This window comes from Mustela lutreola, chromosome 5, assembly GCF_030435805.1.
Source record: "Mustela lutreola isolate mMusLut2 chromosome 5, mMusLut2.pri, whole genome shotgun sequence".
In the NCBI taxonomy this organism is placed as follows: Eukaryota; Metazoa; Chordata; class Mammalia; order Carnivora; family Mustelidae; genus Mustela; species Mustela lutreola.
The window spans coordinates 147,298,699-147,324,748 of NC_081294.1; the positions used below are offsets into that span (position 1 = coordinate 147,298,699).

At 46.4% G+C, this 26,050-nt stretch overlaps 1 long non-coding RNA gene across 1 annotated transcript in view; it reads right to left on the minus strand.

Annotated features, from left to right (window-relative positions):
* LOC131832592 (uncharacterized) overlaps positions 1–26,050 on the minus strand; it is a 139,071-nt gene that overhangs the window by 72,619 nt on the left and 40,402 nt on the right. The window contains exon 2 of the long non-coding RNA XR_009354115.1: positions 24,190–24,424. This is a non-coding gene — a long non-coding RNA (uncharacterized LOC131832592). The remainder of the gene's footprint in view (positions 1–24,189; positions 24,425–26,050) is intronic.

The following is a 26,050-nucleotide window of genomic DNA, read 5'->3' on the forward strand; positions in this document are numbered from 1 at the left end:
CATGACTTTCTTCTTTTGAGTCCATTAGGGCACACAGAGTTAGAGGCACGGGGGGTAGGGAGCTAGCCTAAGCCTTTACTTTCTTACTTCAGTATGGGAGATATAATGCAACAGGACTGGATGAGAAAGAATGATCCTACTTTTGTATTTAGAGTTCTTTCTTTGGTAAAACAGCAAGAAAGTAAAAAAAATCTCTAGATTTTAAGGAAAGATGGGCCCTTTTCTCTTTTTGCTTTCCCAGCCAGTGATGGTCACACTTGTGTATAACAAAGTGTTATACACTTCCTGGCCGGGCGAGTCATTTTATGTTCCTCGATAACTTCTATGTTCACAGCATGAAGTGAAAAACACTATGTAAAGTTATCGGCCTAGTACCTGGGACCTAATACGAGTTCAGGAAGTGTCATCTATTATTATAACGATATGCATAAGATGCACAACAGAGAGTCCAAACTGGTAAGTCTCTTGAAATGGCTGCCCACAATGTACTTAAGTGCCTTGGCCTGTACAGGTAGGGCTAATAGCTTTGTTTGCTTTTTTAAATTAATTTATTTATTTGAGAGGGGACGGGAGGGGCAGTGGGGGAGAGAGAGAGAGAGAGAAACCCAAGCAGACTCCACACTGACTCTCACAACCCTGAGATCAGACCTGAGCCAAAACCAAGAGTCAGATGCTTAACCAACTGTACCACCCAAGCAGCCACAAGGCTAATACCTTTAAATAAGTAAGACAAGTGTCCTGCCTGTCCAGATCCTGGGGTAAGGGCAGCCTGAATGCAGAACCAGTGGGTGTAAGATCAGCATTAGCTCCTCTTGACCCATCATGCAGGACAAATGCACCTGCACACAGAAGACCACTGTTACTTGGCTCACCCTGTGGAACAGTTCGGTAGAAACAGGGAAGCAGCGTTACTGAACCCAAGGTGTCTATTCATACTGTTTGATGATCCCACACACAATTCCAAAAGCAAGAGCCGACAATGATTTTTAAATGTATCCAATTTACAGCAAAGTGAAAATGTTTCTGTACCAAGAATAATCTTACATTAAACTTTTTTTTTTTTTAATTTTTTCCAGCAGCCTAAATTTAACCAGTGGGAATTCTTTTTTTAGACGCGATTCTATTCAACCTTTAAAAATGAAGGATCTGAATTTAATGTGAAATCTGCATTTCATCAAAGATGGGACACAGTGTCCTTGGCTTAATTATTCTTTGGAAATCGAACATCTTTACTACTGCATGCTTAACAGGTAGCAAGAAAAACAAGCTGTGGGAAACGGGATTCAAGCCTGAAGGACTGACGGCACCAATCCCATGTACAGCGATCAAACAAGGGGAGCCCACCTTGCGATGAAACTGTTCACATGTTGAACTAGCATGAGGTGTAATTGTCAATGATAAGGTCACTATGTGTTTGCACATATAAGGAGAATTTAGAGCATGAATAAGTAGACTAGTAACACTTCCCAATTACATGACACCTTGCTTTATAACCCTCCTATAATCGCTCTATTATTAGCCCTTGGAGTGGAGCAGAAGTAGGACTCAGGGAAGAGACTAGAGTGGTGACCATCCAGTCTGCAGGCAGGAGAGCCAAGGTGTTCATCTCGCTGCTCCAGAACTCTTGCTTCTGTTCCGCAGCTTCCTAATGAATGTAGAGACTTTTGTGGATCTATTAACTGTCCTCACGGAACCAGCTTCATGCAAAACAGGGAGAACAGAGGGATGAAAGTCCATCTCCTCTGGAACTCTGGTTAATCCTTTAAGGCATCGGGGTGACCTGGGACAAGTGCCCTAAATATCCACTACCTCCAGTTTTCATCTCACAAGAGGGAATGTTAATTCTAGCTCTTTCCACTTCATCAAGTTTTTAAAGGAAAGAAGGAACTAATGAATATGAAACTGTCTTAAAAGGTATTAACTCTTTTCAAAATGTAGATATGGCGAGGATATTTTTCTTTTCTTTTCTTTTTTTTTAAAGATTTTATTTATTTATTTGACAGACAGAGATCACAAGTAGGCAGAGAGGCAGGCAGAGAGAGAGGAGGAGGAAGCAGGCTCCCTGCTGAGCAGAGAGCCCTACCCAAGGCTTGATCCCAGGACCCTGGGATCATGACCTGAGCCGAAGGCAGAAGCTTTAACCCACTGAGCCACCCAAGCGCCTAAGGATATAGTTTCTTTTTAAAAAAAGATTCCACTTATTTGAGAGAGAGAGAGAGCACAAGTGGAGGGTGAGGAAGGGCAGAGGGAGAGGGAGAAGCAGACTCTTCACTGAGCAGGGAACCCAATGCAGGGCTCTATCCTAGGACCCTGGAATTATGACCTGAGTTGAAAAAAAAAATTTTTTTTTTTTCCCAAAAAGTCTCACAATGCTTGATTTTCAAATCGAGGCTTATAGATTTCCATCTTAAATTGTAATTATCACAGACATGTGCCATCTTCTCTATCCTCTATGAGCTTCTAGGGGTTTTCTCTCCCTATTTATATTGTCACAGTACCTAACATCTCCTGGCACTTCGCAAACCCACAATAAAGTTTATGGAAGAACTGTGGATTGTTTGAAACCAATTTCAGGTAGGACTACAGCTGACCCTTGAACAGCACAGGTTTCAGGCACCAACCCTTGTCCCACTGAGTTGAAAATTCACAGATAACTTCTGACTCCCCCCAAATTTTACTAATAGCTTACCACAGACTGAAAGCCTTATCAATAACATAAAGGGTTGATCAATATATACTTTCTATGTCATATGTATTATATACTATGTTCTTAACAATAACACCTAACTTTTTCTTATTTTGGCGGGTATTTCTAGGCTACATCATTCACCTGTGAGTTTTTTCAAATTACGGCAAATCTCCAAAAAATTTTTTTTCAATATATTTATTTAAAAAAAAAAAAGCCCTGCCTGTAAGTGGACTCACATGGTCCAAACCTGTGTTGTTTAAGGATCAACTTTATTTTGGACCTATGAGACACTCACAAGTGTTTTTGGAAAAAAAAGAGGAGGTGGGAGAGGAGTGGGGGAGGGGAAGAAGCTGGAAGGCCAAATGGCAGACCTAACTGAAGTGGATCTTTCATTCTCAAAACATTTAAATCACTGCATTAAAAATTTCCAAAGGAGGGACGCCTGGGTGGCTCAGTGGGTTAAGCCGCTGCCTTCGGCTCAGGTCATGATCTCAGGGTCCTGGGATCGAGTCCCGCATCGGGCTCTCTGCTCAGCAGGGAGCCTGCTTCCCTCTCTCTCTCTGCCTGCCTCTCTGTCTACTGTGATCTCTCTCTGTCAAATAAATAAATAAAATCTTTAAAAAAAAAAAATTTTCCAAAGGAGAAAAGATCCAATTGCCCACCTTTCCTGTACATCAGTGGAAGCTCCCTGGAGAAAAACATACAATCATGCTCACAGGTTTCATTTTAACTCCATGACTGTGAACATCAAGGAGGCCCTTGTTCATGGCACTTGTGTTGTGCTTCCCTAGTCCTTCCCTTCCCAGATGTCTGTTTCATACCTTCTCCTCTCTCCTCAACCTTCCACATCTTCTCCTCCATCTTTCTGTTCTGTTGGTGAACTTACTCCCTCTGTGAACAACAGAGCAGTGCAAAGGAAGGCCCTAGAGACCCCCATCCTCTCATCGTCCAGCCAGGGCTCTGTACAGAGGCCCTCTGTCTTCCCACCACTGCCATCCATGGGCAATCTATGCCCCATTCGAAAGTTAGTCTCTTTGCTCTAATGCTGGGCTCTAGTCCCACCCACCGTGGTGCTCCCCATAGGCCATCTCCCTCTGTCCTTTTCACCAATTCCAATAGCCTATCAATATGATGGTATTTCTCCTATCTTAGAAGGTATTTCTCTTGACCCACCAGCTCATTTGGTTTCTGTCCTGCATTGAAATAAAATAAAAAGTTACTTGAAAGAGTTGTTCACACTTACTCTTCCATCTGTGTCTCCTCAGACTCTTAAACTCATCCCAATTAGGTTTTCACTCTTACTGCTCTACCACAGATGTTCTTATCAAGGTCACCACTGGACCATCTCTGTAACAAATCCAGTTTCCAATTATCATTCCCCATATTGCCTGACCCATCAGCATGCAGGGGACATCCTACTTCCCCTTCATATACATAAATGACCTCCAAAACACTACACTTTTCCCCCATTACCTCCTTGACATTTCTTCTATGTCTCCTTTCTTGGTTCCTTCTCTTCTTTGCCTTTAATGTTCGGTGCACTAAGCTTAGACCTGGAATTCTTCTCCAGCTACCCCCACACTCCCCTGTAAAGCTTCTAGTCTCAAAGCTCTAAATTACCATTTCTATGTGGGAAACAACTCCCATAATGTCTCACCACCTAGAACTCTCTCCCCAATCCAGACTCAACATCTCTGCTTTAGATGCCTGGGAACCACCTCATACTTAACACGTCCAGCAGTGACTTCTTGTCTACCTGCCGCCCTTGTGCTCCTGTAGTCTTTCGCATCTCTGTTGATGGCAAGTCCAATCTTCAAGTTGCGTACACCAAAAACCCTGCAGTGGTGTTTGACTTCTCCGTCTCTTATGTTTTGTATCCATTGTATCAGGAGGTCCTATACCCAAGACTATGACCACTTCTCTCCACTGTTTCAAGCTATTCCCATTACTGGTTACTAGAATTGTCTCCCACCTGGTCTCCCCCTCTCTCTTCTGCCTCCCTACTGTCTGTTCTCAACAGTACAACCAAAACAACTGGTTAAAATATCAGTCATATCATGTCTCTCCTCTGGTTAAAGCCCTGCAGTGCTTTCCCATTTCAATCAGAGGGAAAGCTAGAGCCCTAACAATGACTGACAAGTCACTACACGGTCTGACTCCTGGTTACTTCTCTGACTTCACCTTTTATTGTTCCCCGCCTCCTTCATTGGCCTTGTTCTTTACTTCGAATGTTCCAGGCATGATCCCACAGTAAGGCCTTTGCCTTGGCTCATCCCTCTTTGTGGACTGCTCTTCTTCCAAATATGTGAATGGCTTATGCCCTTACTGCCTGCAAGTCTTTATCCAAATGTCATTTTTTCTGCGAGTCTACCTCAAACACTCAATTCTACCTGCAGTGACCCGTCTCTTGGCATTCCCACTCCCTCTTATCAACTGCTCTATTTTTTGTTATCATTTTTCGTTGTCTAACAGACCATTTAATTTACCCTTTTATTATTTATAATGTCTACTGTTTGTTCTCCATCACTCCCTGCTAGAATATAAATCTCACAAGATTTTGTGAGATTTTTTTTTTTTTTGGTCTGCTTTGTTCACAGATGTGTTGTAAACCCCTAGACTGTACTGCCTGGCACAAAGAAGGTGCTCAATGAGTAATTTCTAAATGAATAGCGTGAAGACAAAATCTGTGCAGCAATGGAGTAGAAGAGAACTTACATGGTGTGGTTTTTAGGGACGTCATGGGCTTCTTTTGTCCCAGAGTAGCTTTCCCACCTCAATACCAAGGCAATACCTTTCCTTCCTCTCTAGCTTACAAGAGCTATCTTTGTTTTATTTTTTCCAAGATTTTATTTGTTTGTCAAAAAGAGAGAGAAAGCACAAGCAGGGGCAGCAGTAGGCAGAGGAAGAAACAGAGCAGGGAGCCCATTGTGGGGCTCGATCCCAAGACCGTAGGGTCATGACCAGAGCTGAAGGCAGATGCTTAATGGGCTGAGCCACCCAGGTGTCCCACTAGAGCTGCCTTTAGACTCCGTCATTATTAGTCCAGAATAGTGCAGTCAAGTAGCTAAAACACACACTTATTCTGAGATGTCAGTAGGAGCTCAGTGCAAAGTTGGGGAGGGGCTGGCAAGGAGGTGAGGAAGACAAGAGATGGGATGGTAGTCAAAAGGGCACCGGGCTGGGGTGTCTGGCTAACTCAGGTGGTGGAGGATATGACTCTTGATCTCAGGGTTCTAAGTTCAAGGCCCACATTGGGTGCAGAGATCATTTAAAAATAAAATCCTACAAAAGGAAAAAAAAAAAAAGGGAATTGGACTTTGGAAGAGTTATATAATCTCCTTTCCTCACCTGAAAAATTGAAGAGGTTCATTATGACCATTAGGCTCCCTCCATGCAGTATAATATATGCATAATAAATGACCATCATACTGGAAGTCAGACAGCTAGACTAAGATTCTTTCTCACTTGGTATCCTATGTAAACTCCCTAACTTCCCCCTCTACCTTGACATAAGGTAACATAAGGCTCCTACAGTGCTGGGGGTGTGTCCTCAGAAACAGAAGGCTAAGGATTTGAGGGGCACTGAAAGGACAAACATGGCTGCCTCCATCCTGAAGCCTGACTCTATCATGTGACTATGGCCATGACAAACACAGTCTCCCTCATCTTCAAAATGTCCTAGTGTTCTGAGGAGGACTTGTGATGTGTAAATGAGCTAGGATGCTGTCATCTATTTATTGTCTAAGACTATGATGAAAACCTAGAGGGAAACCTGTCCCCACGGAGATTTCTTTCAGACTCTGGAGCACAGGACTATAAATTTAAGGCAAAGGAGACTGAGGGGCAGTCCTGTAAAATTCAGCCAGGCCAATCCCCTGGGGTCCTGTTTAAGGAGCACAGACATCAGAATCACGTGCCCATGTGTCTGCGTCCCCACTGCACAGCCAAAGCAAGTTAGTTCACGAAGACTTTGATTTAGAGCGAATGTACTTCATTGTGTAGATAAGGTCTAAGGTAGTCACGAACTGGCTAATGTAGCTTGTTTCTATTCTCCCAGAATTTTTCATGGACTACATTGTTTCGGAGTAGCTACAGACAAATGGTACCCACCAACACTCCCTCTCATTCTCTTTCCCACCCTCTCTTCCTTTCCCTGCCTCCCTCCTTTCCTCCAAGAACTGGGTTAGAAACCATCACAGCATTATCTGCAAATATGAAAAGAAAATATGGTGGTGCTAATTAGAAGAAGCCAGGGACAGACACCTGGGTGGCTCAGCTGGTTAAGCGTCTCTCCATCCCTCCCCTCCTCTCTCTCCCTCTGTAAAAATTAATAAATAAAAATAAATAAAAGAAGCCAGATGTCACAAACTGCATACTGTATGACTGCATTTATATGAAGTCCAAAAATCAGCAAAACTAATGTATGACGTGAGAGGTCAAGGTCACAGTTTAGTTTGGGGGGGTTGTTGTTATGGCCACCTGCTAGGGCATTCTGGAGGGCTGGCAATGTTCTCTCTCTTCCTTTGGGTGATGGTTACATTATAATGCACTTTTCCATATGTTAATTTTACTTGATTTAAAAAACTGTGAGGTGCTTTTGAGGGAACAGACTCCTTCATTTCATCAGTGAGCCAACAGTTCAATCACACTAAAATGAATATTGTGATAGTTTTGTTCCAAAACTGAGTCTATGGCCTCAAGAAAAAAAAAAGAAAAATAGTCACAGAAATTAGTGAAAAAAATCTAACATGCCATCACATATTTAAAAATCAGCATGGATGTCTGTAATATTCTAGTATCAAATTATTCAAATATCTCAAATAGCAAATCTCAAATGTTCCCATTAACACGGTAGCTCCTGCCTACTAAAATATTGAATATATGCAATGCACGGCATTCAATTAGCATTTGAAACTTCTGGCAAAGCCAAAGCTTGGTCTGTGAACAAAGGAGAAATTGAATTCTAATGCGCTTTCTGAGATGCATTGCTCAGAAAAATCCCATGCTCTCATACTTCAACAGAAACCATGACGTGGAACCTGTCTTCCTTGCACAGATTCTGAACCAGTGAGTCTGGGGAGCAGCCTCCAGAGGAACAGAAGAGACCACATGAGGCCCCAAGAGAAAGAAGAAAGGCAAGGAGAAGCTCCCCAACATAGGTAATGTCACCACCTCCATGTCTCCCCAGAGGAAGGGATGAGTGAATCAAGAAGATGTCTTGGACTTCTTTTGGACCAAGACCAAGATGTCAACACCAGCCCAGTTCCAGGCTCCTAGAAGGAAACACAGTGGGTCTAAACTGCCTCGCTTTCAGATACCAAGATTTGATTAGGAAGTCAAAAGGCGCCCTTTAATGTGATGGTTATTGCTAAAAGGACATCTGGGATAAGCCAGGAAAAGCTGTGTTAGTCCACCCCACAGACCCAGTATGGTGCAGAAGTGGATGCCAGCCCCAGCTCTGCTTCTTTCTGTCTTTTCCCAAGTGTTCCATGTGACCCTGGGCTTTGCATCCGGGAGCTAGTGAAGGCATGTGACCATGCCCAAACATTAGTATTACATTTCCTTGGAGTGAGACCGGCCATGGGCGTAAAGAAGGATCAGGACTGGGCCGCCCCGAGGGCCTGCATCCCAAACACAAGGTTCACCAGGATGGACTGGCCAGATGGCGCGGTTGGTGAAACTCCTATGTCACTTCCGGGGGACCATCCTGGAGAGTGTGAGCTGTGCCCTTGTGGGATCCAGAACAACCAACCCATCTCCTTGATCAGGTTACAAGATAGGGATGTCAGGCCTACCACAGCCCAGGACAAAGAAGAGGTCCCGTGATGGGAGGAGCCAGAACGGCCTGGGATCCGAGGCCAGCCTGCTCCAGCACCTAGCACAGCAGCAACCCAGGCAGAGTGCTTACACTCGGTGTCACAGGTGTCTGACGGGCAGAAGGGGATAGACAGAATCATCTCATAGTTTTACTGTGAAGTGTCAGTGAGCCTAGAGATGTAAACACCTGGCATCCCCAAAATGTTGTATAATGTTTGCTATTAATACATATAATTGTCATAAATAATAGATAATGTAATATAAAGGGTAAGAAGCATTTGGAAGCCTGGAAATAGACATAGTTTCGCTGTTTCAATTTGTTTTCCTAATTGATCAGGGGAGGAAGTAAAGGGGAGGAGGTCCCAGAAGTAGTACTAGTTGAATCACGTAAAACTGCTGATATTTAGACAATTTTATTGCCTATGCAATAGCAATTTCATGTGATTTGAATTAATAAAGGAAGGGATAAAATGTTTATTTTTCCTGTCTTTTTAAGTTTCTGGGCCCATCCTGAGCCCAAGGCCAAGAAATGCTTGTGGATTTGTGGACCCAGGGCTCATCCGTTAAGTGCTCTTTATCCTTGGGTGCTGCACACACATTCAGTGGCCGACGTGGACAACTGGCCATGCTCACACTGGGGAACAGCTTTTCTCGCCTAAGCTTTTAGGTGCACAGGGGAGGCACAGAGTGCTTAAAGTCATCCGTGGTTTCACTCAAACTATCTAATGTGGCTCTTCAAGCTAGCGCAGTCTTTAAACCAAAAGTAATGTGTGATGACCTCCTTCTACCCAATATCCCAGCCCACTGCTGAGAATGCTATCCCCATCTTCCTTAGGGTATGTTTCCAGCCTGGCTCAATGGGCGTAGTTATTCTTTCATCTGACCCACAAAGGGATAAAATAAATATCAAGTCTTGCTCATTTACCCTCAATAACTGGTCCCCTTCCCTAAAATAAACAGTCTTAAGAGTTTCCTAGGTATCTAGGGGTGCCTGCGTGGCCTCCGTTGGTTAAGTGTCTAACTCCTGATTTCAGCTCAGGTCATGGTCTCAAGGTCATGGGATCAAGCCTTGCATTGGGCTCCAAAATCAGCCGGCATCTGCATGAGATTCTTTCTCCCTCTCCTTCTGCCCCTCTCATTTATGCTTTCTCTTAAATAAATAAATAAAATCTTAAAAAAAAAAAAAAAAAGAGTTTCTTAGATATTTAACCAGAAAAGGTTAAGTTTTAACCTGTATTTATGATTCTGCTTTTTAAAATTTATCCAAATGGGTCTCACCTGCATGCTGTTTTGCTCTTTATTTATTTATTTTTAAAATTTAATCTACTTAGCAATCTTCCCACTATGTACCCACAGGAAACCATCCTAGAGCTCACGAGACGTGACCTGGAGGAGTCCTGAAGGTCACTTGCCTGTTGGGGCAACGGTTGGTCATGTTATGAGAACAGTAACAGTCTTGTCATTCAAGCAGCTAGAAGGCGCCGAGGCCAGAGAGGGCAATTCTACTTGTGGAAAATTCCACTGCATAGATGTGCCCCTAACATTTTTAAACAGTCTTTTATTCATGACCTTCCATGTTCCTCCCAGTTTTTTGCTATTAAAAATGTGGATACGCTACTATCTTTGGCTCAGAGATGCACTATTTTTAAGGCAATCTGTTCCACCGTAGGACACCCTAGTTATTAGCAACTGTGTCCTTGAATTGATGTAATGGCCAACACTGTTTGAGTTCCAAGTATTGGTCATAATTTATAACTTCAGAGTCAGGAAGACAAAGAAGCATGTGGAATAACCCACTCTCAATAACTGGCTTGTAAGACATTGCCAGTTAAGTACAGCAGCATGTACCCTGCATAGGCTCGACACATTCAACTAATAAAAATATTGGAGACCCAACTGAATTTAAATTTTGGGTAAGTGACGAATAATGTTTTTGGTGTAAGTTTGTCCCATGCAATATCTGGGGCACAATTATCATTAAAAAGTATTAAGTGCTTATCTTTTTTAAAAAGATTTATGTATTTACTTGAGAGAAAGAGAACATGTGCAAGCATGAGCAGGGGGAGGGGCAGCGGAAGACAGAATTTTCAAGGAGACTCCCTGCTGAACACAGAGCCTGATGTGGGGCTCGATCCCACGACCCTGAGATCATGACCTGAGCCAAAACCAAGAGTTGGATGCTTAACGCATTGCACCACCCTGGTACCCGTTTATCTTAAATTCAAATGTAACTGATGCCCTATATATATCTGGTAATGTACCTACTGCTGGATTTCTTCTTCTAGTTAAAACTGTCCAGTTCTGGGGCACCTGGGTGACTCAGTTGGTTAAGCTGAGGGTATGTTTCCAGCCTGGCTTAACCCCTGCTGGGGGTTGGTTGGTTAAGTGTCTCCCTTTTGCTCAGGTCATGATCCCAGGGTCCTGGGATTGAGCCCCACGTTGGGCTCTCTGCTCAGTGGGGATCCTGCTTCCCTTCCTTTCTCTCTGCCTGCCGCCTCCTGCCTACTTGTGGTTTCTATCAAATAAATAAATAAAACCTTCCAAAAAAAAATCCAACTTTCCAGTTCCTATAACCATTTCCCATATAATTTTATTCCCAGACCCCCTAGCGTTGACGTGTCCTTAAATCAGAGCTTCCGAGTGACTGAGACCTCGTCCTTCCTGCTGCTACCCCATTCAGCACTGTGTCCACCATTTTGGTCCATCCCATAAAGACTTTGCCCCTAACACAGACCTATGAGTGAACACAGGCTTGCATCCTACCATACCAGAAGGAGATCATTTCCAAAGTAACGGAGAACAAACACATGTAATGTCTATAAAATATGTCCTCAGAAAACAGCCATATTGGGGGTCCCCCTCTGCAACCTCACTTCCTTGGGCCACTCTTCACTCTAATACAAAAAGCGGCCAGTGGACTGGAATTCTTCGATTCAAATAATCTACATGTTTTAGTAGTACAGAATACAACCTGCACTTCCTTTAATGCAAACACTAGACTTCCATAACGGCGCCCATACTCAAAGTTTCATTTTTACGTATTTTTTTTGGAACTTCGTCAAATTGTTGGTTTATCTTTGAAGCGTTTCCAGTAGCCAAGGCAAGCAGGTTTCCGTCCAACAGGTCATACTGCTGCTGCTCAATGATTCATCAGTCTGATCGTGGGAGCTGGGGTTCAGGCGATGGAGCCATTTATTTTGACATTTTAAGTACCAGTTTGGATTGGCCACGCCGCTGATAAACCAAATTCAACTGGCTGTCAATGAGAGTAAACAGAAACAGTGCACCGTCTGTAGATTTGGCTCCCAGTTTTGAACCCGTGAGGAGAAAGGATTAAGAGAGGGAAGAATGGGGAGCTAAGGGGGAGGGAGACATGATAAAGGAAAATGAGGAAGAAATGGTTCTCCCTTACCCCATGCTCCTCAGTCCCTAACCCTGGTCATTTGTATTAGGCAATCATTTTCCTAAACAGCCCTGATAAAACATTTATCATTCTGCAGCTTCCTTTTTCACTCAACGCCACCTCCTGAAGACATTTCCACTTTGGTACTCTGACCCACCTCAAGGCTTTTACCATTGCATACAGTGTCCTTGTAAAAACAGACACCCATTTATTTAGACCGTCATTAAGTTGTTTACCTTTATTGCTATTATAAACAATGCCGGGAGACATATCCTGGCTCATTCTTTCTCATGCACATTCAATAGGTTTCCTTAAGTATAACTTCTGAAAAGTGGAATTTCCAGGTCAAGGAAAATGAACTTTAATTTCAATAGATACTGCCAATTTGGAAAAGGTCTGGAGGGTAATAGTCTGTCTTTTGGGGAGGGGACTGGTGTGATAGCTGAAAGGGATTTAAGCCTTATCTGGAATGTTTTATTTTTTAAACAAAGAGAATGAATTTACTTATTAATTATGCAATAAAAAATGATTCTCAGAAAAGAGCTTTTAGACACAGAATATATCAGTGGCTTAAATCCCCCTGAGAACTGAAGAGATCCAGTCTACCTGCCTGTCCTCTGAGGGCCCGTCTGGAGGTAACAGTAGATGTCCTATTGAAAGGAGGCCGAACTTCCTAGATGCTCCCCCCCACACACACACATAGCACATCACATCACACACCGTACACATACCACACAGGCAACACACACCATACACACTCCACACATCATATGATACACACCACACACACCACAGACACCACACATACACACACCACACACACACACCACCCACCTCACACACACCACACTCTCACCACACACACACAACCAAAGAGACACCACACATACACAAACATACATACAGCACACACATAGACACACTACACACATGCCACACACCCTACACATGCCACACACACCACACACACACTACATACTACAGACATACACACATATCACACCATATATACACTCCCCACACTCCACACAAACACAGTGTTGAAAGGTGCCCCTGTACAGGCCAAACACTTTCCCCCAAATCTGGCACAGACTGCATTTGATGGGGTTAGGGTTTCTGAAGAAGCCACCACCGAGTAGCTTCCCCATTCCTGTTTTAAATAATTTAAACAAAGAATGAATATAGAGACCAAAATATCTTTATCAAGTTGACATTAGTAGGTTTAAGGCTATGGATTCTACCTGTGAATGGGTGGTCTTAGAATCAGGCAGCCTGTCCCAGAGGGGTCAGAGGCCCGGAGCAAGCCTACTCCGTGACCCTCCCCCAATTAGCAAGGGTTCCAGCAGGGTTCAGAGGGTGCTCTTCGACTAGTATGGCCAGAGCAAGTACTCTGAGGTGAAGAACAGCACCGTCTTAAGTTGGTGCTATCGGCAAAAAGCTCAGGGTCAGAGAGAGCATGCTAGACGTCCACTGGGGAGCACACTCAAGACCCAGACAGTGTGGGGGAAGTGAGAGAAGCCGAACTGGCAGAGGGAGGGGAAGAGCTGCAAAGAAGTCGCAGTGAAGGCCTCAACTGATCCAAGGACTGGGATGAACCTTCCCAGATGTCCTGCGCCATTATGCTGACCACGCACTGAATGGGGGCTGCCTGTGGGGAGGGGACACTGAGCTGGGGAGAGAGTGACCTCGGCCCTCTTTGGCGCAAGGCAGGTCCTGGAGATGGCCTTGGCTGAGAGGCCCAGGTCACCAAGTCATGAACATTCTCAGCAGCTTGGTGGGGAGATGATGTCCTTTGTCCAAACGGGGGATCCAGCCCTGCCCCATGGCGCTCACTAGGGCTCAGCGCTGGGTCAGTTGGATCCACTTTCTTCAAAGGTAAAATCTGGGAACAGCTCCTTGAGGGATTCTGGCTGGCCTATTTTTCTGGATAAACTTACAAGAGAAAGGTTAGTGACATGAATTACAGATCCTGTTGCTGCAGGTGGCTTCAAGGTGACTGATACATCACTGTCCACTCCCCCGGTTGCTTCAGATTCCTCGGGCTCTTGGCTAGCTAGCACCTCTGTTGGTCCAAGTGGCACACCTGGTGGGGTCACCCTGACCTTCACCAATAAGATGATCTGAGCCCATGGTCACCATGCCTTTCTCAGGCACGACTAGTGCCTTAGACCACGGATAGTGAAACATGGGTAAGCGCGTTCCAAGAGATACCCCAGGATGTGAGAGCTGACTTCTCCCCTCCCAATCACCTGAGTCCATTACTCCTGCTTGGATGGAGATGATCTCCCTTGTTTGGCAGACGCTGGCAGAAAGGTCAGTCAGCAGGTAGAGCTTAAGGCTTAACGTGACCCCTGCTGAGTTTCCTGATAGAAATGTCCTCCCTCTGGAAACTGAGAAGTCTAAACCCAGAAAAGCCTAGAAGTGCAGTTAACAGGAAGCAAAAATGCCCTAAGTGGGTCTCCTGGGAATGACAGAAGCAGAGCCACAGCTAGGTTTCCAGACTCACGCTTGCATCTGTGTTACCTGCTAAGATGATTTCCTCGGGCGCCTGACCCTCCTTGTGTCCAGGGCCAGGCGGAGCTCTTCTATCCCACCGTCAACTGCTGCTGGGAGTGCATGAGCTCATGATATGGTGGGGCTGAGAGAGGTCAAAGGAGGCGGGTCAGACAGGGAGCTTCCCAGAGCTTAGCCTGGGGTGAAGAGCACAGAACGTGTTGAAAGGCACAGAGACGATATTGAGGACACCCCACAGCCTGCCCAGCACAGTGGCAGAGCCCTGGGGGAAGAGCAGAACTTGTATTCCCACAGGTAGCTCATTCCCAAATTAACCGAGCAGTGAAGCACCTCCAACCTCCAGTGAGCAGGAGTCACGAGGCAGGGAGAGGTCAGAAATAGGCTTAGGGAAAATTCCTCCCAAGGAGCCCCGAAGGGGACAGAGCATTTCTGCTCTGATAAGCAGGAGGAGCGGATTCTCCAGGCTGAGAAGGACTAGGTGCAGCCTGAAAGGGGAGGCCCCACTAACAACTAGAATGCTCCGGACAGTCATTGCTGTCCACCAGAACTTTCTGTGAAGATGAAAATGTTCTAGAAGTTTGTGCTGTCCAGAAAGATAGCTGCTGGCCGCCTATGATGACTCAGCACTGAAGCGTTGCTGGCAGGGCCCCTGGGTGGCTCAGTCAGTTAAGTGTCTGCCTTTTGCTCGGGTCTTGGGGTTGAGCCTCACACTGGGCCCTCTGCTCAGTGGGGAGTCTGCGTCTTCCTCTGCCCCTCTCCCTTGCTCATGTGCACTTGCTCTCTTTCTCAAATAAATTTTAAAAATTAAAAAAAAAAAACCAAAACTCTAATGTGCTGCTAGAAAGCTGTCATTCGAGAACTGAGTTGTTTAATTCAAATTTTCAATAGTCACAAATGGCTAGTGGCTACTGCAGTGGGCAGCCCAGACACTATGGAATACAGAGGTCTTCATCCTGGAGAGAAAGACCTTCAGAGGCTCAATCACACAAGGTCCCACAGAGCAAATGGAGGCACTGGATGCTTCCGCGTAAACCCCTTGAACTTGATGGAGTAACACTCGGCCTGGGGTACGGCACAGGCTTTGGAGTCATGCAGGCCAGGTCTCCGCTGACCAGCTGCGTGATTGCAAGCAAGCTGCCCGACTTCTCGGAGACCCAATTTCCTCCACTGTGACAAGAGAGTAACACTGGCTTTATAGGGCTGACACGGATATGAATTGAGAATCCTGGTGCCCCGTGATCCTTTCATGAACACAGCTTCTGAACCCAGCCCCCAGCCTCAACTCCCTCCCACTTCTTCTTTCTTCAGTGAACTCCCCACAATATGAGGCCAGTTCTGTGGGCTGAGCTCGCGATCCCACTGTAAGAACCAAGTAATCAGGGCCTCCTGCTCTGGATATCCCTGTTTTGGAGCTCAGCGAGCTGAGGCATGGATGCCTTAGGAGTATCACATGGAGGGCATAATTCAGTCACTCTTTCGGAAGAACGGCGTGAAACCCATCCTATAATGTCACAAACATGGCGTTTCCTTCCACACCAACCCACCGGCACTGACAACAAAATCAGCTCATAAAAAACCAGCTGCCTCACGGCAGAGGAAGTGAGATTCTCACCTATTTTGGCTGCCAGTCCTTAGGAGGAAAAGCCTCCCAGGAGAGGCTGAGATTCGCAGGCAGGGGAGGGCTCTCCTCTGGGAATTACGTAATTCCCTGCAGGGCAAACAGCCAGAAGCCAAATTTGGCAACTCACCAGGGCTTACTGATTTCTTCGCCTGTTTGTTTGGCCCCTTGGCACACTGCTTTTGTTTTGGTCTGGGATGTTGTGAGTGATGTTTTAAGAGGTGTGACTACTCTCAGGTCCGCCTTTGTCCGGGGAGCAGAGAGACCTTCCTTTGTTTGTGCGGATCAGTAAGGATCTTGTTATTTCTGTGGCAGAAAGAGTCAGAAAGTTCGTGGGTTCAAATTTTCATCCCGCTCCACTCCGGGTCTCTCTGATGAACCCACATTTTCATTTTTTTATCCAGGTCTCGGCACCAGACGTCACAGAAATAAATGAATGCATAAATAAAATCCACGAAGTTGGCCCCGGGATTTGAAGCTAAGAAGGCTTGCTGCATATCAGGGATGAGTTTTAACCCCAGAGCCTCCTCATCTTGCTATTGTTACCTGTGCAAAACTCAGGAATGGGGGGACAAAGTAGGTCAGTCCCCACTGTACTGAAGGAGAACACAGAGGAGGGATTATCACAGAAATTTAAAAGCCTGTCCTAGCCATTCAAAATGCACACTTTTGTAGGCTTTCTTTCAGTGAGAATCTGGCCCGTCAGAATCATGCCTGCCCATGGACTTTTCCAGGCTGTCAAAGCAGAAGTAATGTCAGTATTCCTAACAAGGTTTGTGCGGGGAAAAGGGCAGCGAGTATTCGTGATAATTAAAAGGCCTGAGAACCAGTCTGATGTTATTCTCAGATCTCGGGGTTTTGCTTTCCTGTGTAAAATAATAAAATAACTTCAGGCTCCTGTGAACTCCTAAAAGTCACTTTTGTACTCTTCTGAAAGTAAAATCCATGTCTGAACGGATGACACGAACTTTCTGGGGATGATGCACATTTCAACAGCTCCATCAGTTTGCAGACTTCTTTGGGAGAGATGGGGTGGGGGAGAAAAGGTTTTGGCAATTTGCCATCCTAAAAGGAGCTCTAGTCAAATCCCGGGAGAAAAAGAGAAGGTGAAATGAATTCCAGTCCCCAGGGGTAAGAAGGCAGGGGTCATGAATGATGGCAGAAAGCAAGGAAAACGAAGAGCTTGCGTCCTTCCTACATGAGGGGTGTTCCTTTGCAGAGGTGTGCCTCCAAGAGAAGCACCCCGTTAGCAAACACTGACCTCACAGAGAGAGTCTTTGCAGATGGAGACAGAGGGTCCCAATCAGCATCTCCCCGGGACAGAAAGCACTGGATTCCCTGGTTCTGAAGAAGGGCAGGGAAAGCCAGGAGGACAGACTGGACTGTACCTGGTCAACACACGTCAATGTTCTTCTCGATCGTCTCCTTTCCCCTCTCTCAGAGGGCCAACCGGGGGTGGGGGAGGAATCCAGCCTCACTGCCTCAAAGGAGGTGCTGCCTGAAGAGCCCCTTCTTCCGACGGCCCGGGAAATGGCATCCTCCTATTCTGTTGGCCACTGGACAGGTCTTGTCCCCCAAAGGGAGGACGCTCACACCCTTCCTTTTCCTCTACTTCCCCATCCATACCCAGGTTCCTGCAAGCACCTGTGCCACCATACCACAGACTCGGGACCCTGATACTAGTGTCATTATCCTTAACATCTATGCCAGATCCCTTTTTCCTCCCAATGTCCACTCAGGAGGCGGCGGGGGGTGGGGGGGTGGGGGCGGATAATCCTCAAAGTGGAAAGAAGAGAAGTAGGGCAGGAAGTTCAGGAGCAGCGGAACAGCCTCTCCCGCCTGGGTTGCTGTCCTCAGCAGATTGTCTCCTCAATCACGCTCCCAAGGTAAAGACCCCATCCTCTGAGGGCCTACACTGGCTCCCGCCAGGCCACCTCTAGCCCCCCATGAGAAGGAGCCTCCTCCCTTGGGACATCTGGGCTCCACACAGCTCCCCAGCTCCCCAGAGATATGTAACCTTGAGCAAGTTACTCAACCTCTTTGCGCCTTCATCTTCTCCTACAGTACATGTGGCAGTAAGTTAGTTCACAGAGCTGATAGGAGAGACAACAGGTAAGAAGCTTGCACATAGCAGATCCCAATAACTATCAGTCCTTCTGTCTCTCTCTCTCTCACACACACTTAAGGCAAGACAAGACACAAGGGGTACAGGAATCAGGAGAAGAACACACAGCTGGATGCAAAAGTTACTCAAGCTTCATGGCCACGGCGTCCTCAGCTGGAAAGTCAAGAGGCTGGGTTACACAGTTTTGATGATCCTGTGAAGAACCGAAGCGCTCCAGATTGAAGAAAAGAAGTAAGAGAGCTCAGGAATGGCAGATCTCAAAGCAGGATGGCAGACGGGATCACAGTCTACAGAATTCCACGAAGACTAAAAATGCTGTCCTGGAGGGAACCACAGGGGTTCCCTGTGGGTCCCAGTGAGATGCCAATCCCAGAATTCAACCAGCATAAATCCAATTCAACCAACGTAGGCAGGGTTCAAGTTCAACGGCACACACCAAAAATGCTGCACTTAGACTGGATATGCTTCTACCTCTTTAGCTCCCATCACACCTTCTGTTGAGCCAAGAGGACGAGAGGTAGACAGGCGGAGGAGAGGCTCAAGCAGATCCCTGCTGTACAGACACCCTCCTCTAGCCTCGCTCTTCAAACCGGCATTACTGGGATGTTGAAGACATGTCAAAGCGTAGACTGCGAATATCCCCGACAGCTTCGATTTCAACATGCAGATTCCCGAAGTACCGAACACGTGTCACATGATGGGCACACTCTAGCCTCCCCTTCTGTCTTGGAAATGGGTCACCTTATTCCCTTTTTCCTTGGGAATTTACCCTTTCCTTCATGTCAGATACAGGTGAAGCAAGATAACACCCGAGGGAGATGTTTCATTATGACGCAGCTCGGGGGTGAAAAAAACACCAGGCGTTGTTCAGAAGGGGCACCCGCTCTCCTCTCCTCGGGTCTCAAAGGGCCCAGGTTAGGAGGGTGAAGACACAGCTCCCTCCCTTCACTCCCAAAATGTTTAGGAGCATGTGGTCCAGGGTTTGTGTCTCTTTCTTCCTCAGTGTACAGCTGAGGACAGGAAGACACAGACTCCATCTGCAGCCACCCTTAAGACAGCCTTAAGACAGTTAACTCATCTGTTCTTTTTTGTTTAATAAGATACTGTCTTGGTCCCTTGTGGTGACACCAAACAGTCTGGCTTAGATTGAATTATTAATATTGATTTACTGAATTGAGAGAGAGAGAGAGAGCATGAGCAGGGGAGATGGGAGAGGGAGAAGCCGACTCTCTACCGAGCGGGGAGCCCAAGGTGGGACTCAGCCCAGAACCCCAAGATCTTAACCCAAGCTGAAGGCAGACGCTTAACTGACTGAGCCCCCCAGGTGCCCCACTTTCTCCTGTCTTAGGCGGTGAATGATCAGAGAAAATGAAATAAGAAAAGAAAGGAGGTGTCTCTCCTTTAACTTGAGCCGGAGTTTGGAAGATACCTGGGTGGCAGGCCAAGAACTGGGTGGTCCTGGAGAACCATCAGCATCGGGGGACCCATTGGGGCCTAGCAGATATTCTACACACGCCAAATGTTTTACATATTTGAAAAGGGTGTTGGCTTTGGATTCAAAATCAGTGCAGTTCAACAACATTCCTTCCCTGCCCTGTGTTGCCTGTGGGAGAGCCGAAGGTTGCCTGTCCTTGAGCGAGCTGAGGGGGACCTTTGGTGCCTGAGGCTGGAGTTCCACAAAAGTGGGGGGGATTTTGTTTCCCTAACTCCAGGCATCACAGGTGTTTGTACTTGGGCATGAAAGAGCTGAGGTAGCCACGCTGGACCTATTTAACCTTAAGACAGACAGCTCCGTGAATGCTTGCCTCCCTGATGAATGCCTGCCTCTGCCCAGCCAGCATCACATAAAATGAAGCCAAACACTTCTTTCTTGCTGGCAGCTTATAAAAAAAAAAAAGAGAGAGAGAGAGAGAAGCAGGATTAGTCCTATAATGTGTTTTCTTCACTATTAAGAGTTCTTTGCTCTGCTTTCTCTCATTATAAAACTGTAAGAAAGTGGCAAACACAAAGAAAAGAAAGACTGTCCGTAAAGTATTATGGAGGCTTCTCCCTCCTATACCTGTAAGAATACAAGGCTTTTTGCAATTTCCTCAGATTCAGACTCTGAGGAGGTTCACCCATTCAAAACTGGGCCCCATCCTGTGCAGCCCACATTCCAACCTGTACCTCACCGTCTCAGCGGACACTGTTCCAGGCGTCACACTGCAACGGTGTGACTCTGCGGCAAGCCCACTGGAAGGATTTTGCTCTGCACTGCCTCTGTGGGTGTGTGTGTGTGTGTGTGTGCGTGCGCGCGTGCGTGCACGTTAAGATTTTATTTATCTGGGAGAGAGAACGAGAGCGCTCAAGCGCTGAGAGAGGCAGAGGGAGAAGCAGACACCCCACCCCCACCCCCTGCCCCGCCTGCGCCCCCAAGCAGGGAATCTGACTGCAGGACTCCATACCCATCCCACCATGGTCTCGTGACCTGAGCCAAAGGCAAACACTTAAGGACCGAGCCCCCCAGGCGCCCACCTCTTCAGTGTGTACTGAATAAGAAAAAAACATTGACAGAGAAGAGTTCCCCTCCTTTGCATCCACCCAGGAAGCCCTCTTGACCTAGGAGTGAGGTCTGCAGAAACTCCACATCTCTGGACAGCAGAAACCAGGTCAGGTGCCCCAGAAGTCACTGGCACTTTTCCCACATGGACATGTACAAGGACCCGGTGTCTTTACCAATCTGTGTTTTTGCCAGTGAGATGTCTGCACCCAGCCCAAGAAGATGGAGCCACTGTCGGAGTGAACACGGATCAGAAACACCAAAGCCCAGAGCTCAGCTTTTTGCTAAAAGGGAAGCCAATGTGCATGCCTTGCAGGGTTAGGAGACCCAAGTCTCAGGAGCCAAATGAGCTTGCTTGATTTAATGGAGCACCAATCTGATCCTTTAAATTGTCTCCTAGCAGAATGTAACCAGCTCTTTTGAAAGTCGGTCTGACTGTAATTTGCTACTAATTGTAGTGTAAAATGAGCTACTCTGGGTCCAGCTGATAGCAAAGAATAAATTCAAGAGCTGCTCTTAGGATGTCCTTGGACTGAGGTGAGCTTTAATATTCTCCCTACCGGGGCTTCTAGAAATCAGATCATTTCCATGCCTATTGTACATATCACACTGCCCATCAAATTAAGGTAAGCTCCAAATGATGAGACAGATAAGAATTGTTTGGACAGTGTTTAAATTTCATCAGAGAACACAGTCTTAGTAACTAACCGTGCAGCTTGCATCTCTTAGAAATATCTTTTGCTGGCTGCCCATTTTTTTTGTTTGTTTTTTGTTTTTTGTTTTTACTGCCTCTTTGGACCACTTACTCCTTGGGGCTCTATTCACCAAGTGCAGTCCATGGGACGTGCTGGGTCCTTGCAAAAACGCACATCCCTAGGTCCTGATCCAGTTCTACTGAATGAGAACTCAGGCGTGGGGAAGGGGACAGGTCTCAGAAATCAGCCCTTACAGTAAGACCCCAAAGGGATGCTGATCCACATCCAAGTTTGAGCACCACTGCCTTACAGAGAGAGAGAAGGTTTGCTCATCAATAGGAAATTTTGCTGACTGTAGTGAAATCAAAACTAAGAGGTGGCTGTGGAGTGGAGGCACCAGGATAGGCTCCTGTATCTCCCTCCAAACTCCACTACTGTCCAAATTATTTCTCGGCCACTCTGGGCACCAAAGTCTCCCGACCTGACAGGGCTGATCAAGGAGTGGTATCACGATAATAAAACACAGGTCTGTGTTCTCCATTGCCTGGCCTTGATGTCCTCTCTCAAGTACATGCCACTCCGGCAAGGTTAGTGGCCTCTCTCCTCACATCGCCTGTGCCCAGGTCCTCACACCAGGCTCCACGTCTTCGCTCATGCTCTCTCTGCCCCCCTACCCCTGCCATATGTGAAGTCTCGTCTCCGCCCCTCAACACATCCAAACTCCACACATCTTTCCTACCTAGGATCTAACTCTGCATGAACCTTTCCCACCACCTCAAAGTACCTTCAGCAATCCAACTCTCTGAAATGTTATTTCCCTTAGAATCGGTCTTAGGTTTGGGTGGGGTTTTGGGCTAGCACTGAGTTATCCCGGAATCCCGCAGATAGGTAAGACTCACCTTGCCAGCTAGGCTTGGAAATTCTCTAGGCAAGGATACTATTTTTTTTTTTTTTTTGATGTTTCCCTCAAGTTCTTAGCTGAGAGCAACAGAAGTTTACAGTGCAAATCTAATAAATTCTTATTAAACTATCAGCTGGTGGAACACACACCTGCCCAGAGAGCTCTGTGATAATTTCTACCTCCCCTATCACATCTGGCCCCCATCGGCACTGAGTCCATGGCATTATGGAGGACACACAGAAGTGCCCTAAGAAACATGCATAAAGAGGACAGCACTCAACTAGTCATTATTTACTAAGCACCAACTGTATGCCAGACACCAGGTTAGATGCTGAGAATACAGAACGCCTCCTTAGGGCGTTGCTGCCCTCCTGGAGAAAACAGATTATTTGGGTGCTCATAAGGACCAGCATAGGATTATAACATGATACACATTAGCAGAAAATTATTTCAGTAGACACGGAAACCAAGATAGAGGAGGGCTTTACCTTTGTGTGCAAGGGATCAGAAGGAAGGGAACAGTGCTTTTTTATTTTTTTATTTTTTTTTAAAGATTTTATTTATTTATTTGACAGAGAGAGATCACAAGTAGGCAGAGAGGCAGGCAGAGAGAGAGAGAGGAGGAAGCAGGCTCCCTGCTGAGCAGAGAGCCCGATGCGGGACTCGATCCCAGGACCCTGAGATCATGACCTGAGCCGAAGGCAGCGGCTTAACCCACTGAGCCACCCAGGCGCCCGGGAACAGTGCTTAGAAACAGAACTCTGAGCCTCCAGGTTGAGACTGTCTGAACCACTCCCTAGACCCCACCCTCCCCACAAATTCAAGCGACATGACCTGCCCTTCAGAACCCTCCCCCCAAAATTTAAGAGCTGCTTGCGTCCATGTGGCTGAAACACAATTGCCAAGTGATGACTATGTTTTATCTCCAAAATGGCCAAATCCCTGGCAATAAAATGAGTATGATAGGAGAGCTTTGCTGAAGTCACAGTGAAGATTACAAATGATTGCAATGTATGTGAACTCCCAGCAAGGTAAAGCAGTCACGGCCCCCAGGCCTGCAGAAGGAGCCCCACATTTCTTGGCTACCCACCCCCAGGAAAAAATGCAAAGGGATGAGGGACAAGAACGCTGTGTGTATGTGTGTGTGTGAGAGAGAGAACACACAATAAATTAAACTCAGTTACACAGTTCAGCTGTTCTCTTGTGACTTTCTGTGGATTACAACAAAGGTACATTTTAAGGGGCCCCAAAAGAACCTTCTGAGGGAAATCTGGCTGCCTAGCAAATGACAGAGGGTATTGTTTATCCCTGAATAGCTTTGTCAGCAATAGGCAAATTTAATAAGTTACCCTGAAACTTCAGCGTGTAGGAAGAGTGGGAACATATGGAGATAGATACATATTTTTACGATGTTTCTTTTCTGTAAGCTTACATAAACTGTGCTTCTTGTCCCTTGCTCCAGAGCCGGTATGGAAAGGTAGGGAAGGGTGGGGGGGGGGGGCTGCCAGAGGCGCTGGCTGGCCACTTAATATAGTCCTGTTGGGTCAGATGGGCTGTGTTGTGCAAACTCACACATTTCTGTCTAACCCTTTAAACAGGAAACTCAAAAAAGCACTGTCAAAAGACGCAGAAGCTTCAAACAGATAATGCACCTGACCACATTTAATAAAAAAACAAAACACGTCCAGTGACTAAAACTAGCAACCCCTTTGCATTCAATCTGATCTGCTTCTAACCTCCATTTTTATAATCAGTCAAACCATAAAAGCAAAAGATAGCTGTTTTTAGAAATCTGTGCTGTCCTGGTCCATCTGTAGGTTTTGCTCCTCCAAGAATTCAAATATTACACATTTAGAAGACAATTTAACAAGAAGAAAAGTGTACTTACGTTTTTCCTTTCTAGGTGCCAAGCACCCTTCTGTCTTGAGCTGTATCTGAACTCAGCTACTACTTGCAACAATACGCAAGGAAAGTAGGGGCTTCGCTTCTCCAGCACAGAGAGGTTCAGTAACTTGCCCTAGGTCACAGAGCAGGTAAGCGGTTAAGGGCACGGTTTGAATCCAGGCACGCAGATGCCAGCATCCACCATCTCTCCTCCTCTGCCATGTCCTCTCTCTGAGGCTCTGGAAGAGAGAGATGACTGGTGGTAACTATAATTCTCTTGGAGTAGATTGGAAAAATACAGTGTTTCCTTAGGCTTTCCATAGACTAATTTTTAAAATTCCTGTTCAGCTAGATGGCTCATGATAAAGTAAATACCAGTTAACTTGCAGCCAATGAAACATCATCAATAAATTGCAGACGGCTGGTTCATACAACCTAAGTCAGAATTTGCAAGGAAAGCAAGGGGGGTGGGCGAAGTGTTTGAGGAAAGTATCTTCGGAGAAAAAAAGCAATAAGTTAAAATTGACTCCCTGAGGTAAAAAAGACTCCACTCTTTGCAATTTGCCCAAGTGCTAGGAGGTGACTTACAATTCCCAGCCTACGCTCAGATCCGAGTTTAAAAGTGCTTCTTTTAGCAGCTCTTGCAAGATAAATTATGACTTCAAAGCAGAAATGTCTCCATTCACAAATGGGTCTCTGACAAGAGCTGGAGGGTGCAAAGAAAGTGTAACAAGCAAAGAAATATCGCAACAAGAAAAATGAATTTCTACCCTGGATTCTGCTTCCTCTCCGCTCTTTTGCGTTGCAGGATGGCGGGCCTCATCACCCTTCTCATCACACTGGGCACGAGAAAGGGAAGAGGTTCAGCGAAGCTTGGGGCTGGAAGTTTAGACCCCACATGACCTAGAAATGGCCCACAGAAGCATCCTGTCATGTCCCTCTGAGACAAGAGATTCCAGGTCCGCTGAGGGCCCTTGTAGACCAGCAGCCACTATTTGCTTCTCTGCATGGGGTGGGGAGCCTGGGGGGTGTTTCCTGTGTAGACAGGAAGCAGGGCTGACACAACTGAACAGCATATAGAGAAGTGGCTTTGGAAACGCCAGGGCTTACAATGTGGGGATGAAGGGAGCCACCGTTCCAGAAAGCACGAGAACCTGAGAACCTTCCGAGTGCCCAGAGGGGGGAGCCTAGAATGTCTGGTGCTGCTCGTCAGGGAGCAGAGCAACCTGGAGCACCCAAGAAAGCGACATGCACATGTGCAGGGAGGGGGCCCACGTGACCGCAGCCGTGGAGATGCCGGGAGGGCACCCCCAGCTGCCAGGTGGTGAGAGAACCTGGAACCGAAGTCAGCCTGGCAGGATGAAGTGACGCCATTACTGCACAGGTCCAGCTGGGAAGCAGTCCTTAGCAGAGAGCTCAGAACCTCCAGCCAGCGGGCAGGGGAATTACTGGAAGGAGACTTGCTCTTCTTGGGGCTTGGCCTTTGCCTCGGTTTCCAGCCTGGTACTGCAGTTCTTTCCCAGGGTTAGAGCACAGCTGGGACTCGGGCCCTTTGACTGAGGCTCTGATGTCCTATCGAGGTCTTGTCATCCTTCTCCTTCACCCTTCCTGAAGCATGAACACCTTCTACCTCAGCCCACAAAAAAGGCAATTTGGTGAAACAGCTCTGTTCATGGCTAAGAAGTTCAGAGAGAATCTGTGAGTGTTCCCAGAAACTATGCCTTATCTATTGGTGCCACTTAATAAAAATCTTAACTAACTTAAGGGGCCCCTGGGTGGCTCTGTTGATTAAGCACGGGGCTCTTGATTTGGGCTCAGGTCATGATCTCAGGGTGGTGAGATTGAGTACCGGTGCTGGGTCCCGC